The sequence below is a fragment of the Salvelinus sp. IW2-2015 genome, unplaced genomic scaffold (genome assembly GCF_002910315.2).
Source record: "Salvelinus sp. IW2-2015 unplaced genomic scaffold, ASM291031v2 Un_scaffold3445, whole genome shotgun sequence".
Classification (NCBI taxonomy): domain Eukaryota; kingdom Metazoa; phylum Chordata; class Actinopteri; order Salmoniformes; family Salmonidae; genus Salvelinus; species Salvelinus sp. IW2-2015.
Window position 1 is genome coordinate 29,601 of NW_019944725.1, and position 5,408 is coordinate 35,008.

Genomic DNA, 5,408 nt, shown 5'->3' on the forward strand with positions numbered 1-5,408 from the left:
TGTTCATTAGCTGTTCACCATTTGTGCGCCCTTACCAGTATGTCAAGTGTGTCTATGAATCAATCAGACGGTTGAGACATTAACATGTGCCTTTTATGTGTCCTTATTAACAAAACTGAGGATCCACAACAGATTCCACCAACAATCATTGAGGATAGTTTTTGCTGGGAGGTTTTACACGCCTGGAGCAGGGAAAGGTTGCAACAGGAAACACATCCTGGGCGAGGGAAAGAGGTGTTTAGAAGGGAGACATCGAGAACTTGAGACTAGGATCACGGAAAGAGTTAAGAAGACAAGTCAGAAAGAGTATAACAGGAAACCACCATCCTGGGCTCCGAGAGAGCCGGTGTGTTTTTTAGGAAGGAGATCTTGGATTTTAGCTGATGGAGATCCATCTCTGAGGAGACTTGGCATGCACTCAAGGGAAGAGTGCCAACAGGAAACACCATTCCTGGGAGAGAGCTGTTAGGAGACGAGACTGAACTGGACAGGCAAGAAGTTATTTCATGTGTTTGGGGGAAAAAGGAGAGGTCGTGGACTTTGGAGGGACACAGGTAGCAATATCTTTTCCAGTTTGTGGATTAAAAATTGACACTCCCTGGTATTTACAGCACAACACTGGACCCGGAAAGAACAACCTGAATGAGGCGGAATATACGGAAGAGTATGCACATCTCTCTCTTTCTCCCGGGGGCCCCCCCCAATTCGTGGTTTTTGGTTCTTTTTCCTAATCTGGTTATTTCCAGACTGGAGAGATGTTTCACACAGTGGGAGGGGAAGGGGACTAAGACAAGGAATGCTTCATCCCGTCGGACTCCAGGAGAAACTTTGGCAGTCAAGCGACATGCCTTGAAGTATACACCCCATTGGTGTATTTTCACCGGTAGAGAACTCGGTCTAGAGGGAGAAGAAACTAACCAGGCAGGATGCAATGGGGACTTTGAGAACTGAAACCAACCCTAAACAACCAAATCAGTTCGTGTGTCGAGGGAGCGGCATATTGTCCCTCAACAGTAAAGCTGAGGTCCTACCACCAGTCATGTCACAGAGCGGCTGAAGGAAGACTAGTAGATTAGAAGAGATGGTTTAGTCTTTTTGGAGAGGAGGAAATGGAGGAGGGCACACCCTATAGAAAAGCAGAGGGCGCGTCGAGACCCCGGGGTACCGGCAAGAGGAAAGGAGATGAATGAGAGAGAGAATTAGGGAGGGAGAGAGGAAAGTGCTGTGAATTAATAACAATGCTTTTCGTGGTAAATGATGGAAGCGATTGATGGAGCAGAGTTAGGAAGGCACAACAGATAGGAGGAGGAGAAGAAGGAGAGAGGAGGGAAGAGAAAAGGAGGACTCTTGTTATTTAGCAACTAATACAGGTTAGCGTTAACCATACTAGTGCAGCATAATTTTTTTGCCAAACATAGATTTGGAATAAGATGGTTTGATGAAGATATGTAAACCAAATCCCTCTTAGGATACTGTGGTACCAATTAATTAATATAGAATTTTGATAATTATGGCGTCGCAACATATTTGATTAGAATGTAGCCATCCACAACGAATATATCTCTATGCTAATGTAGTCCTATCTTCACACTTTACACTCTCACTTACGAAGTTGTGTTTTCGATAATCTCGATATTTTAGAATGTAGTCATCAATTAGACGAAATAATTAGAGAGTTGTAGCCATCAACACAATATTAGGATAACTGCATAGATTTCAAGCCAGCAATTTCCAACAACGAATATTCGAAATGTATTTACCTAAACACCAAAATAATCTAAGAATTGTTCATGTCTCAATTCTCAAAACACTATATCTTTAAGGTAATGTTTGGGGCAAAAAAATAGCTGCAGCTAGTCATAGCCCTAAATGTATCTAAATAACCTTAGAAATGTAGCCCTATTCAAAAATTAGCTTAGATATTCTTAGAATGTTAGCAATAATACCCAAAGTACGTTCCTTCTCTCTCAATCATAGTGACATGTAGCCTTCTATTCCAACTCCTACATCCTACTTCTCTGTGCCTTTCCTTAACTCCTTAGGAACCTGTTAGCTCACTCCATATCCACCAACCAAATTTCCTCTTCCTCCTATATTTAGACCTCGCCTCTTCCCTTCTCATTCATCTCCTTTCTCTTCACGTCATCCAATACGGAATATTAGAACTCGTCTATGCGGCATCAAGAGATCCGTGCCCCTCCTCCATTCCTCTTTCAATTCATTTAGAATGTAGCCATCAATACAATATTAGAATGTAGTCATCAAACAATATTAGAATGTAGTCATCAATACAATATTAGAATGTAGCCATCAACACAATATTAGAATGTATCATCAAACAATATTAGAATGTAGCATCAAAACAATATTAGAATGTAGCCATCAATACAATATTAGAATGTAGCCATCAAAACAATATTAGAATGTAGCCATCAATACAATATTAGAATGTAGCCATCAATACAATATTAGAATGTAGCATCAAAAACAATATTAGAATGTAGCCATCAACACAATATTAGAATGTAGCCATCAACACAATATTAGAATGTAGTCATCAACACAATATTAGAATGTAGTCATCAACACAATATTAGAATGTAGCCATCAATACAATATTAGAATGTAGCCATCAAAACAATATTAGAATGTAGCCATCAATAACAATATTAGAATGTAGCCATCAATACAATATTAGAATGTAGCCATCAAAACAAATTTAGAATGTAGCCATCAACACAAAATATTAAATGTAGCATCAAACAATATTAGAATGTAGTTATGGAGAATGTCTTCAGAATGGAGGAACCAATGAAAGTAGCCATCAAAACAACTGACACACGTTCTTCAACCATAGTGATGTTGGAAGATTAGAGTATAATGGAAATAGTAGGAAACAGAGAAAGTTATATTAATTGAAACAGTTTGTGACTGCCCAAAGGTTACAAGTTTGCAGACGACACTACAGTGGTAGGCTTGATTTACCAACAACAACGAGACGGCCTACAGGGAGAGGTGAGGGCCCTCGGAGTGTGGTGTCAGGAAAAATAACCTCACACTCAACGTCAACAGAACAAAGATGATCATGGACTTCAGGAGGCAGTAGAGGGAGCACCCCCCTATCGCATCGACTGGACAGTAGTGGAGAAGGTGGATAGTTTTAAGTTCCTCGGCGTAAACAAAACATCACGGACAAACTGAAATAGTCCACCCTCACAGACAGTGTGGTGAAGAAGGCGCAACAGCACCTCTTCAACCTCAGGAGCTGAAGAAATTTGTCTTGTCACCAAAAACACTCACAGACTTTTACAGATGCACAATCGAGAGCATCCTGTCGGGCTGTATCACCGCCTGGTACGGCAACTGCTCCGCCCACAACCGTAAGGCTCTCCAGAGGGTAGTGAGGTCTGCACACGCATCACCGGGGCAAACTACCTGCCTCCAGGACACCTACAACAACCCGATGTCACAGGAAGGCCATAAAGATCATCAAGGACAACAACCACCCGAGCCACTGCCTGTTCACCCCGCTACCATCCAGAAGGCGAGGTCAGTACAGTGCATCAAAGCTGGGACCGAGAGACTGAAAAACAGCTTCTCCCCCAAGGCCATCAGACTGTTAAACAGCCATCACTAATATTGAGTGGCTGCTGCCAACATACTGACTCAAATCTCTAGCCACTTTAACAATTAAAAATTGGATGTAATAAATGTGTTACTAGTCACTTTAAACAATGCCACTTTATATAATGTTTCCAATACCCTACATTACTCACTCATATGTATATACTGTACTCTATACCATCTACTTGTAACGCTTTCGTCTTCCTCCTCGTCTGAGGAGAGAAGTTAGAAGGATCGGGGACCAATGTGCAGCGTGGTAATTGTTCATCTTGTTTAATAAAAGTGAACACTCAAATACAAAAAACAACCAATGTGAAAAACCGAAAACAGTCTGTCTGGTGCAGTCACACGAAGACTGAAGACAACCACAAAACCCAACACAAAACAGGCTTACCTAAATATGGTTCCCAATCAGAGACAACACATAAACACCTGCCTCTGATTGAGAACCATATCAGGCCAAACACAGAAATAGGAAAACATAGAAATAAAACATAGACTGCCCACCCCAACTCACACCCTGACCAACTAAATAAAGACAAAACAAAGGAAATAAAGGTCAGAACGTACACTACTGCATCTTGCCTATGCCGTTCAGCCATCGCTCATCCATATATTTATCATGTACAATTATTCATTCCTTTACACTGTGTGTATTAGTAGTTGTTGTGAAATTGTGTAGATATTACTGACATGGTCGGAACTAGAAGCACAAGCATTTCGCAACACTTGCATTAACATCTGCTAACCATGTGTATGTGACAAATAAATGTATTTTGATTTGATTACATTTGGTACAACTGTCATTGGGCAATGCTTTACATCGTCATCAGTCAGTGCACGTCTAGTTTTGATTTACGTTTGATCAAGTGTCAACTAACTGTGAATTTGACGTGAAATTCAAAAAACAAATGCAATAATGTCATTCGATTTAAGTTAGAAGGTGGTGAAAAAAACAATAACATGCCAAACATTTTGCAAATCTAATTGGTCTTGGACTTTTTGATATCCACATTGATTAAATTCATCACATATATTTTTTTGCTTGAAAGGACTTGGAAACAACGTCCAGGTTGCAGTAGACTACCTATTTGGCTTGAACCATCAAGTTTCATCATGCAAGTTAAAAGGACATACAGTTAAAATTATGCATAAGGTCACAGCAATTCCATAAGGTCACAGCATTCCATAAGGTCACAGCATTCCATAAGGTCACAGCATTCCATAAGGTCACAGCATTCCATAAGGTCACAGCATTCCATAAGGTCACGACATTCCATAAGGTCACAGCATTTTTAGGGCCTTTTTAGGGCCTTCCTCTGTCAACCGCCTGGTATAGAGGTCCTGGATGGCAGGAAGCTTGGCCATGGTGATGTACTGGGCCGTATGCACTACCCTCTATAGTGCCTTGCGGTCAGAGGCCGAGCAGTTGCTGTACCAGGCAGTGATGCAAACTGTCAGAATGCTCTCGATGGTGCAGCTGTAAAACCCTTTGAGGATCTGAGGACCCATGCTAAATCTTTTCAGTCTCCTGAGGGGGATTAAGTTTTGTCGTGACCTCTTCACGACTGTCTTGGTGTGCTTGGACCATGTTAGTTTGTTGGTGATGTGGACTTCAAGGAACTTGAAGCTCTCAACCTGCTCCACTACAACCCGTCGATGAGAATTGGGGAGTGCTCTGTCCTCATTTTCCTGTAGTCCACAATCATCTCCTTTGTCTTGATCACGTTGAAGGAGAGGTTATTGTCCTTGCACCACACAGTCAGGTCTCTGACCTCCTCCCT